The sequence below is a fragment of the Chroicocephalus ridibundus genome, chromosome 1 (genome assembly GCF_963924245.1).
Source record: "Chroicocephalus ridibundus chromosome 1, bChrRid1.1, whole genome shotgun sequence".
In the NCBI taxonomy this organism is placed as follows: domain Eukaryota; kingdom Metazoa; phylum Chordata; class Aves; order Charadriiformes; family Laridae; genus Chroicocephalus; species Chroicocephalus ridibundus.
The window spans coordinates 180513358-180525933 of NC_086284.1; the positions used below are offsets into that span (position 1 = coordinate 180513358).

Below are 12576 nucleotides of genomic sequence, written 5' to 3' on the forward strand. Positions count from 1 at the left end.
GAACAATCTTGGTGTAAGAGTTGATAATTTTCTTACTGAATTTAAGACTTTCTGGTTCACTGGTACCCATTCATCTTGGAGGCATGTTCTATTATTTTTCATTCAGCATCCCGAGTAAGTTTCTAACAGGATGTGAACACAGTCCAGGTTGTGGATTCTTTTGCAACACAAACTTAGATATATTTTTGTGTTGTTGTGAAATAAATGCTTAATTATCACTCAGAGCTTTTTCTTTAAATGTTGTCTAAACTAGGGACCATATTCTGCAAAGATTTACAGATACTTGGTTTTAGCTGAAGACAGTAGGCCTATTCTAGATGTTAAAGTTAACACTTAGGTGTTTACAATCTATTGGGTCCAGGCAATTAGATACAACATTTGGACCAGGTGCCTTAGACAAGGGTGTACAGGCTTTACCATATTTTCTGCAATATTTATTTGTAATGAAGACTGGGAACACGCAAATTTTCTCTGAACTAGAGATCCATAAAACATTAATACTCATGTAGCCAGACTGACTTTGGTCTTCCTTCTCACCTCCCAAATTTTCAGTTGTTATGGTTTGAGGAACCCACAACAATTTATTGTCATTTAGACAATTGTTCTATCACCTGATGACCCCTCCAGGAAGGGGAATAGGGAAAAACAAGGAAACCTGTGGGGTGAAATACAAAGAGATTTAATAGAATAAGAATAGATAATTAACATTAATAACACTAAAGAACCAATATTGATCCCGATACCAATATAAAATATACGAGGATTACACTCAGCCAATTCTATCAGCAGGAAGCTGCGCACTCCCAGCAGGGGACAGCAAATGTTGAACACTGTGAGCACTATGGCTCTTGGAGGAAGGGAAGGGCTCAGGGGTCCTGCACTGGGGCAAGAAGTTCTTAGGATCGCAGCCATCACGGGATAGAGAGAACTTCTCAGCAAACTTTCTAATTTATATTGAATGTGACATTCATGGTATGAAATAATCCTGTTGGCCAGCTTGGGTCAAATGTGCAGGTCTCGCTCCTCCTCATCCCTGCACCTGGCAAGGCTTGAAAACACTGACACCTTGAAACCCACATACCGTAGCTGGCTATAAAGTAAATATTTTCACAAATTCAGACACTAGAGTCTTCTAAAAGTGCAGTTTTCCCAAGCATTAGAGTAGAAATTAGTCCTGTGTCATTCAAACCAGGACATCATTAAACCTCCATCTGAGATCTGGACTTGAAATCTGAAAATCAGGGGCTCAGTAGCTGGGCTTCTCTGTAAGAACAGGACACCTTTCAAAGGATAAAACCGATATGACATTGCTTAGATGTTCCTGCCAAAATCTAAGTAACCGAATTTTTCAACCAGAACAAGATCAACTCTACTTAGACTGGTGCCTGAACAAGTAGCTGCTTGTTTAGGTGTAACCAACTCATAAATTTATTAACTCAGATACATCCTTCACTGCAATAAATTGCTTTATTTAAATTTATTGCTTACTTTTTGCTTTGGAAACTGTAACAGACTGATACTGGAATTTCTGGAGGAGAAATAAAGGTTCCTGCAGGAATCTCACAGCCCTGGCTGATAACCTGTGGGACTGTACAACCATGGCACCGTGATTAATGGTAACACACAAGCTGGTGTGAGAGGTTTGTGGAGCTCTAAAGGACCCTTCAGCTTCCTTCATAGATCCCATTCCTGTGTTAAGCAGCACTGATTCAGCGTGCCAGACTATTGCCCTGGCTTATCGACAGACCTTGCGCCTTGGCTTAAAGCCATGGATGCTGCTGCTGGAGTTTACGTGAGCGAGAAAAGCGAAAGAGAGTACTGCTGTCAACACCTGTCGTGAAAAAGGTGGTTCTAGTCATGAAATCTGTATCAACCATTGCATGAATAGTGTTGGCTTTGACTCCGCTTTCAGCTCTGAGACTTTCATGAAATGTGGCTTCATACATCCCTCTCCCAGTGTTTTAGATTATATGAAACCAACACCTTTTCCTGCAGTTGCTTGGTACACAGTAAATGTTACAAGTAGATTAGAAAATGAAAAAAAAAAGGAACCCGAAGTTAGACTGCTTTCTACATTTAGAAACTGGAAGAGGTAGCCACGTTTGTGAAAGTAATGTCTACAGCACTTACTGCCGTTGGCCCAAATACTATGTTTTAAGTCCTCTTTTTTAGATGTTGCCCTTTGGTTTTACTAGGTTCTGCAATTAAAAAAAAATCAAACAACAAAACAAAACCACAGCACTTCTAATGGGCAAAAGTTTTTTTTTTTAAATTTAAATGTCCAGCTGGACGTTTACAATATTGTGAATTTAGAATTCACATACTTAAAATGCCATCTTGAATCAGTAAGAAGAGTATTATGCATATTTAATACAATACATGCAATACATACATTTCATAAACAATTTTAACTTATAAAAAAACACATATGCCATACACACTTAATAATATTGATAAACTTGATAACTAAAAAATGGCAAGTAACAGTTGCTTGAGACAAAGAAACCTGAAAGCTTTTCTTCACAATTTCTCACAACTACATACTTGAAATAAGAAAAATCTGAGAAGTTTAAATAAAAAAATAATGTTAGAATTATAAGCTGGCTAATATTGAGAAGAAGAGTTTCTTCTTAACCTTTACCAAGATCTATAGGATGCAAAGCAGGACCAGCGCAGTCTACAAGTAAAAATAAATATGATTTAATAGGAGACAGGAATGTGAAATGATTAAAGGCAGCATGACAAACTGAAGATAATAGCATGTTACTGTACATAGCATCCTAGTCACTCTTTTACATTCATTCTTTTCCAAGGACTACATTAGAATTTAGTAGATTTGCCATAATACAGCATAAAATATCCAAATGTTCATGGAGACTTTAGAAATAGACTTTCTGTTCTGCTTTGCATTTCTGCCTATTTTTTTTTTGTCTCTCTGAGACAGTACTCTCCATTTCTCTTCACTGCTTAAAACATGATTCATGTTTGTGAGGGTTCTGTTTTCATTATGCTAGTCTTTTTTCTTAGTGGCGTAACATTGATAGGAAATGCTGATCTGACCATGGAATAATCCATTTCACCTCGCTCAGTAGTCTTTTTTACAAGATACGAAATATTGTTTATAGTGGAGGCAAGAAGAAAGATAAAGGGAGCTGGGCATTGGTTTTTAAAAGCTGAACAGATGACATTATTAAAATTCTGTTTGGAGATAAGTATTGTTTGTGTTATGGCTAATACAGCAATGAAAGGAAAAAAACCACCTTTGACGATCCTGATTTTTACTTTCTTTTACTTAGTTACTATGAGAGAAAACACCATACTTGGACATGAACTTTTATGCTCTACTTTCCTTGTTACACTTCACAAGAATTTTTATACATACATATATTTACTTAAGGGAATATTGCTGCTTTTTATTGGTTGCCTTTATAGGTTTTGTGCTTGATAGAATCTATTATGAATAATATAGCTTGAAGCTTAAATAGTAATATAAGCATTTTTTTTATTCCTCTGTTAAACATGTCTTTTCAATAACTAGAGAACTGATTGAAGACAAAATAGTGTTAAATATGTGAGATTAAAAATCTGGAAACGTTGTTAATATTGTTCTAAGGATAGCTACTTGAAAGAGGGTACATTTACATTAGATATTAGGAAGACATTCTTTACTGTGAGGGTGGTGAGGCACTGGAACAGGCTGCCCAGGGAAGCTGTGGATGCCCCCCCATCCCTGGAAGTGTTCAAGGCCAGGCTGGATGGGGCTTTGAGCAGCCTGGTCTAGTGGGAGGTGTCCCTGCCCATGGCAGGGGGGTTGGAACTAGATGATCTTCAAGGTCGCTTCCACCTCTAACCATTCTATGATTCTATGAATGACCATAAAATTTTATGCTGATAGCATCATTAGATAGTCTACAGAAAACAGAAGGAAAAGCTTAATACTGCATGTAAATACTTGTCTCAAGCAGAGCACCCAAAATTAGTAGTCAGCTGTGAAAATGCTAACCAAATTGCAAACAATCATTTTCATACCACAGAAGTTGCTACACAGATGAATTCATAACATTTCTGAGGCAGTGAAAGTCTTAAGTGATTAACACTGTAGAAAAACCATTCATAGCAGGATTTGGATTGTGGACTATACAGCAACACATGATGAAGAGTAAAGTAAATATCCAACTGCCTCACTGAAAAGAAAAGAACACAGAATGATGCTTCAAATATTAAATTTACTAAATATGTGTGGATAGGCTTTACCTTTGTGTTGATTCAGTATTGTCAAGGATAGTGGCATGAGTTAAATGTATTCATAATATTCTGAAGTGTTTTGGCTTTTTCAGAGCATCCAAAGTATTACTTGAAGCTTTCAAGAATGATTTGGTATTTCACTGGGCATGCCAAATTTATTTTAAAAAAAGTCATTTTTATTTCAAGTTAAGCATTTTGTGCACTTTGCATGCTGTGCAAAACTGAACTTATACCAGATAGAACTATAATCTTCCTTCCCCATCCATAACTTCAGAACAAGGACTGTGTTTTTCATAAAGCTTGTGAACATGTTTGAGTACTACTGGAAACAACTGTTAGAAGGGGTGGTATAGAGAAATGCTTCATGAATCTGTATCAATGTATTATCCCGGTTTAGCAAACTTCTGCAAGCGCCTGACTCTAAACATATTAACCCTACTGTTTTATGATAAAATGCTTTACTGAGTCAGTTCTGTTCCCTATCTTGATCCCTGATGGTCTGTGAACAAAGGATTTTCCTATGCTTTATTTTCGCACATGTCCCTAATGAGTATAACAAATATTCCCAAACTGACAATGATATTTTGAGTATTTTTTTTTATTGTTTGAAAACCTACACTTGATGAGTAGTGATCTATTTATTTCAGTTCCTTTGATTAGATGAACATGAGTCTCTGTTTTCTCTTTGAGATTCTGGGGTACTTTCAGAGATGGAAGTCCATCCCTTCTGTTCTCCTGTTTCCTCAGTTGGACACAATTTATGATGGCATTATATGTCCAGAAACTGCCTTATATTGCAGGACAGCTTTCTGATGCAGCAAAATTGTCTTTTTCTAGTGGTGGAAACATTTATTGCACACGACTTACTTTTTTTACAATGTGTTTACTCTGTATTTATCTACTTTAGCAAGTAATTCAGTGAAATAGGGAAGGATCGATATATTGAAAGTAGTGAGTGTTCAGGCTTCTGATACCTCCAGTATATTTGATCTGGGGAGTTTATTTTGGATGAGATAGACTGGCCCAGTGCTGCACATCTCCATTGCGCTTGTAGTTTGAAACTGTCTGAAAGATAGACAGCCTACAAAGCTTTCTGTGGGTCCCTCTGGAAACACCAACCCCTTCGTTCATTTAATTCACAACAATGTCATTAACGTATTAGTGCCCATATTATTATCACTAGTATTAAAGATAGCATATGAAAGCCCTTTCAGTGTTATTATTTGTACCATTTCCAAGTGAAACAAGGGCGTGTGCTATATGATCTACCTTCCCTGTGCAAGTTTGAACAACATATACTGCAAGGAAGATGTAGGGAAGAATAGTAGACTTAATCCAGCACCTGCAGCAGCAATGCTAGGAAGGCACCATGAACAAAGTGGCCTTCAGTCCTCTGACATGTCCTTTTCGCTGAGGAAGCAGTGGAAGAATGTCCTTCTGATGACCTTGCCTCTCCAGCTGCTTTGCCCATGGTTGACTGGAAATTTATGGGGATGGGAGGTGACCTCAGGCTTGTGGAACTCCATGATCATAACACATGGGATAATGAACACTGGGTGTGAAATTTTCAGATGCGGAGGGGCACCTTTTGAAGGTGTCTCAGCTGGCTGCGTTCCTTTACCGTTCTTGCATAATATTTTGGAATCCATACTTGTGTTCAAAAGAGTCCACTCCACCTCCTTGTGGAGTCTTGCAACCCCCAACTCCTACTAATCAGTGGCTAACCAGCTTGGCATAGACAAGACCACTGTGGGCAAAACAGTGATGAAAGTCTTCAAGGCCATCCATGAAACACTTTTTGTTTGAATAGTGGCAACCTCCTGGCACTGTTGCTGAGTTATCCTATTGTTTTTGTGATAACTTTGTCACTTTCAGATGAACAAGTAATGTTGTTAATTGGTTTCTGGGAGGTGGAAGGCATTTTACACAGCAGGAAAGTCAAAGAGATTGAACTAGACTGTAAAAATAAGGTAATAAAAAATAGGGGGTTCAGCACTGGGGAAGAGGAACAAGAAGGAAGGCAGGTAAAGATGGGAAAGGACTATGCACAAGGAACGTGGATGACTGAGGAAGGATCAGCAGAGTTTTAGGAAAGAGTTGAGAGCTGGCAGCTGGCAGTTGAGGCAAATGCTCCCACGGCATTTGGCTCTGTAGAGCATCAGATGGATCCACTGTGTTTGAAAGCTCTGCCTTGCTTGAGAACCTCATATTGGCATTTGTTACATACATGGTGCAGGACTTTGTGACGGCGTGGTCCTCATGTGGGGTCAGGCCCCTCAAGACATTGAGTGTATCTGGGGGGAAACTGGGAAGTTAGGCTCCTCCAGGAGGAATCTAGCTCAGGTACACCAAAACTGCTTTGAGAAACGAATACCAACATGTGGTGGGTAAGAGCAACCACGGGACTGGCGTCAAAGCTGCATCGTTGTTCTGTAACACTGTGCTAGGTAGTCAACCTAGTCTGTGTTGACATAATAACAGCTATGCAAGGGAACAGGATTGGCTGGCTTTTAGATTTAGGTAAGTCTTAAATGATTCAGAGTCATTAAGTTACATACATTTTTAGGCTGCAAAAACACATGTCCTTCCACATCTGCCTCAACACAAGTAAGAGGGTGTAACTTGTCATACATAATGACTCAAATCAGCAGTTTGACCTGTTTAGGCAGACGGAGTAGAAGTGATGGAACTATGCACATATATATTTTTTTCTACATAGATCACAGTTAGATTTTAAGACCTTCAGCAAAAGAACTATGTCACATTTATCTCTAGAGTTTTTAGCAGAATTGGTAAATACTGCTAAAGATTTAAGATGACTAACTTTTTGCTGTACTTAAAATAATTTGTAAGAGATACTGAGGGGCAAGGGGATGAACCAAAGCTAAATCATGGGAGGTATGGAACAAAGTCTTAATAAAAAATATCGTCTTCCAGGTTATTAGTGACTAGGCCTGGATTCTTACAGGTTTGCCAAGCTCCCATTGATTTTAGTTGGAAATGGGTGCCCAAATATCTGTGAAGACATAAGCTGTAGTTCTTTAAACAGAAAATACTCAGAAATGCAGTCCAGAGGAAGGGCAGATGGGAAGTATGAAATTGTTGAGCTGGGGCTTCATATAAAAGAAGATTGGTGGCTTCAGGTAAAAAAAAGAAAGTCTAGGACAAAAATGAGGACTGCAAAGAAAAGAAGGGCAGGCAGAATGCCTGGGAAACACTGGTGGAAATAGGCTGGAACATGGGAAGAACCCTCAGGCAGAACAAGAGGTGGAAAAAGCTTTGCTGACTGACACCAGCAAGAAGAAACATAGAGAGGAAGGTAGAAATGGTAACATGATGAGTGGATGCACAAGTGCAAAGTGGATGTTCCAGCACTTTTTGACACCAATTTTCAGACTTAAATGTGGACAGAGGAAATCCCTTTTTTTTGTTTTCTTGTCAGCAAGATCAAATTAAGACCTCAAAAAGAGATTTTTGGCTGCAGACATGACAGTTTCCTCAAAAAAATTAAATTCAGTGCATTTACCTTCAAATGATTTAATGGCCTGGAAATCAGTGGGCACGCAGAAGACCAATGTTTACTCGTCTTTACTTGTCTTCACACAAAGAAGCAGAACAAGGATTAAAATTGGGTTTACTATTTTTGAGCGACTACTCCAACCATCAGACTACTGTATTTTCCAAGGGATGTCTCTATTATAAGAGTTTTATCCACTTTCTGTCCTGACTTCAGGAGTTTCACAACAAAAAAATTAGTCAAAACTGTTTTGATTTTAGCACAACAGCACTTCCCAAAAGGAAAAAAAAAAAAGTACGTAAAATTCCTAAACATTTCTTCCTGGTAGAGGAACCACATCAACAGGCTATCAAGTCCGACTATTTGTTGAACTTATGTTTCGTTGTAGAGGTTCAAAAAGTAGACCACCCTATAAGCCATTGGAAGATGAAGAGCAACAGGGAAATATGACTCACATTTCAAAAACGATCTCCTTTAAGAGGACAGTAAACTATGCTTTCCTTGTGCTGTGTCTATGTGAATAGCTTTTAACTAAGATTTTTCAAGCAGTTGCTCATCGTATCTTTATTTGCATCTGAAATTAAACAGTATTGAACTACACAGTGGCTGTTTGCAGGGGTAACTGCCAGTGTAATCAAGGGGTGGTGGTGTTTTCATGTGCCAGGTCTCCAATAAGGTGTAACTTCACATTTCCTCCTACTTCCTTTTTCCAACATTTTTTCAGTTGCTGTAAGCTATAGTGGCTCCAGTTCTCTGCCTTTTCCATGTGAAGGAGGGTTGGGATGCTCTTGTGACACAATGGAGACTTACATACATTCTGGGATGAATCCTTTGTGGCTCTATGATTCTGCAACACCAAGCAAGTCACTGAAGATGTGGTGTATTATAGAATGTGCAAGTCTGAACCAAAAACTCAAGGCAGATGCCGTTAATACCATCAAACAAATATTTGCTCACTAATTATTGTTTTAAGAGCAGACCTGATATCAAACAGATCATCAAACAGACATTTGCCCACTAATTATTATTTTAAAAGCAGACTTGCAGTGAGAATTGCTTTTTATTAAAGGAGAGATTGTTTCTCAAACATCACTTAAATGCATTTATTTTCTTGTCTCTGCTTTTTTGCTGCTTGTTCCTTATTATGAGCATCTTTTTTAATTGCTTCAGAGAAATAGATATGTGAAGTGGTATTTTTTTATTAGTGATAAATGTTTTCGGAGTGGTAAATCACAAAATGCCTGGGGTTTGTGTTCCCTCTACCTTGTAGATGTATCTCCTTTAAACCAGTGGAAGAATTATGCTTAGGTACTTACTAGGCAGCAAAACTATGGGCCACAAAGCCAGCCTTTGCTGAGCTCATGAAGACAGATGACAGCGAAGAACAGATGACGAAGGCACTGTCCCTGCTAGTATATTTTGCTTTAGTTGCCTAAGGCATTACAGCTTGGACTGATATTAGATGACGCATGGATGAAAGTGATACAATTCGTATTTCCAGTGAGAAGCGTGTTCATTTCGGTTGAATCATATGATGAATACCGATGTGCTCCTGCTAGTTCTGATAGAAGAAATAAAGTAGTCAGCACTTCATGCATTATTGAATGTGCTCTTCATTTGTATTTGTTTCAGTTGATTAAGATTAGAGGCACAATAGAGGTTACTGCACATGTACTAAATTCCAGGTCTGACTAGGGAAGTATAGAAAAATAGCCTTTGCAACTCTTTTCCGCAAATATGTATTCTTAGATAAAATTTATAAGCCATTTTATAAAATCGAGTGGAGCATGTAAAATGCCTCTTAAATCAACTTCAAAGCAACTTTATTTCACTTTTTTAGCTTACTAAAAAGAAGGGTTAGCTGAAAGCGACGTATCAAAAGTAATCTGAGTTTTAAACTGAATGAATTATGGTATGAAGTCACCTATTAGTGTAACATTATGACTGGATGTTATATGCATCTGAGAGGCAGGGGCACCAATTACGAAGACACAGCTTAAGTACTGCCTCTGAATTAGTAACACACGCTTTGCATTTCCATAGCAGTTCAATCATAAGAGGTTAAAAAGCTTCACAAACATTACATTTTGGCATAGTGTAAGGGAGGGAAAGAATATTGGTAAACGTCTTGTTCCAGACCACACGGGAAACTGAATCAAGAACAACATAAAGCCAGATGGTCTGCCAATTCTTTCATACACAATGAAACATTATATTAAACATTTTATTCAACATTTGGAAAAGACACCGTAAGCCCTAAGCAGAGTCTCTGGATCCTGGAATAAAATAAATGATAAAATCATCCTTCAATGCTTACCTCAATAACTACCAAAGAAACTGTAAGGAAAGTTTATGCTGGAATTATCCAGCTGAGGGGTGTACCTGGATTCAAATCTACAGCACTATGGGCCTTCCCACACGTTTCATACATTGTAGAAGAAGCCTTGTATTGATTTGGTCTCAGGACACAGAAGACTCTACACATTAGTAGTAGCCCATTAAAAATGACTACAGACAGCAGTGGTGTCTGATGAGTTTTTAAAGAGAGTTATTTTTCTTAACCTACGCTGCAGCATTACTATAAAGATATAAAGTTTATAATATAAATTAAACCCCATAGTGCTTAGATTTACAGTAGATTGCAAATATGTATTAGATTTACAGTAGATTGCAAATATGTATTTGTAAGGTTGTATCTGAAAAACTAGATGTTGCATAGTTCCTGGACAGATGTTCAGTTTTCTGTTAAACCAGATAAATATTATTTACTCGGAGAGATATATATTAGAGGCCAACGCACTTGTTAAGCACACTACAGATTTAACTACGTGTTGCAGCTAGATGAAAGCAGCAAGTTCTCCGTGGCCAACAAATTGGATTTCAGGAGATTTGCTTTTAAATAAAGAACAATTTTTGTATCATTAAATACTTCACTCATGCAAATACAATACTTCTGATTTTGGCAATCCAGAATTTTAGTCCTGGGTTACCTGGGGCAACTACCTGCACATCTAACTGTAAACACTGCTAAGGAGCTGAAGAGTTTTTCACTTTAGAAACTGGATAATTATGTGAGAAATGTGAAGACAACCTGGAAAACCCAAACCACAGAGTGAGGAAGGAAAGTTTTAGGTAAAAGGGGTGATTACAAAAATGTGCACTCAAAAGTTATGCAGAAATATCCCTTACCTTTCAAGACTTCTGTTCAGTCCCGATTCAGTAGAATCAGTGCAGAAAAAGTACTTCAAAAGCAAGATGAGCTTAAGTCCTATGACAAAGAATCGCAGATTCCCAGTGTTGTCAGCAACTGAAGCTTCTCATCAGAAAGAATATTTAACTGCCTATTCTGCCGCTTTGCCGCGATAATTTATTCCCATTCTTTCAGTCACAAACAGCAAAGTGATGCCACAGCAAATCATCCTGTCGTGAAGCAGAAGAAAAATGAAGAAAACCAGACACTAACAAACAGGGTGGAGCCCAGTCCACTCTTCTCATGCCAAGACAGTGTCAATTAAAGATTTCTTTTCTTGTTCTCCTGACTTCAGAGATCCACCCAGTGTCATAAATTGGTATTGAAGCTGCAAAGTGCCCTATCACTGTTCACAACACTCTTAGTTACCACTGTTTTAATCTCAGAAAAGATTGTATTTTTGTCTAGCTGTGGGGAAAAAAAAAGAAAAGCATCCTTAATCTGTGAAAGGATTCTGTATTTATTCCCTAACGTGGTCATAACAAAAATAAACAAAACTTGGTGCTCTGCTTTTCCACATAAATCTGAGCTACTTCAGTTTTGGGAAGTCTAGGACATCACCATAGCAACAGGAGGTTACCTCACTGCTGCCAAGTCTGGCTACGTTTGATACTTTCTCTTGATGACATAGGCATTGGGTAATATGAATGCAGAAAGGAGAATGAATTGGATTCAAACAGTATCTTCTCAGGAGAAATCTGAAGACATAAATAAAAAGTGAGTATTGTTAACATCCGTGATTATTTTAGTGGAATGGGTCATGATTTTTTGATATATTTTGCATTCTTCTGTCTTGAGACTTTACAGAGCCTGCTTTTATGCTAATTATTTGAGCCTCCCACTTTTAAGTCTGTTCAGCTATCTGGAATTCATCTTATATGTTTAATTTCTCTTATGTCAGCCACTGATTTGGTTGTAAGCCTTAGGCAAGCTGCAGCTGTTCCAGTCTTTGTGAGCAAAGTACTTACATAAAAAAAAAACACCTTTTTTTTTTTTTTGCCGAAAAATTCAAACTTTTGTCAAAGGCTTTAGATTCCTCTCTTGCAAACGAAGGCCATGAGAACTCTTCCAGAGTCAGTACTGCCACATAGAAGAGCTTCTGATTTATTCTGATCTTACGGTTTCCCTAGAAAATGCTCAGATCCAAAAGATAAATAGTAACGAAAAGTTCTCTATACAACAATCAGGCCAGTGGTAGCTGCCGGCTGATGTAATGTACTAACACTTTTGCAGAGATGGCGAAAGGTATGATGTTCACGGATTTATTTTCTTAGGGCACTTGTGTTGTATATATAAAAGTTAAGTTCAGCCTATGGAAGCCACTCTCCTCTTATTAACACAAGATTCCTGCTATGTGTTACCCCTCTTGAAGTCAGTTGGCATTAGGTGAACTGAAACAACTGGTAGAGAAATTTTTCTCTCTCCATTAACTAAGAGAAGACCTTGGCGATAAATTTATTCTGATAAATAAACAAATAGGACCAGGGTGCAGCTCAAGCACTGACCTCTCCGTAATCGACACTGCTTAATTTGTAAACTTACTCTCCAGCTGCATTTGGACTGC

At 38.0% G+C, this 12576-nt stretch overlaps 1 protein-coding gene across 1 annotated transcript in view; it reads right to left on the bottom strand.

Annotated features, from left to right (window-relative positions):
• TMEM19 (transmembrane protein 19) overlaps window positions 1-11200 on the bottom strand; it is a 28027-nt gene extending 16827 nt beyond the window's left edge. Inside the window, exon 1 of the mRNA XM_063322937.1 lies at window positions 10952-11200. The gene's annotated coding sequence lies outside the window, so the exon portion shown is untranslated. The remainder of the gene's footprint in view (window positions 1-10951) is intronic.
• Between the last annotated feature and the right edge of the window lie 1376 nt (window positions 11201-12576).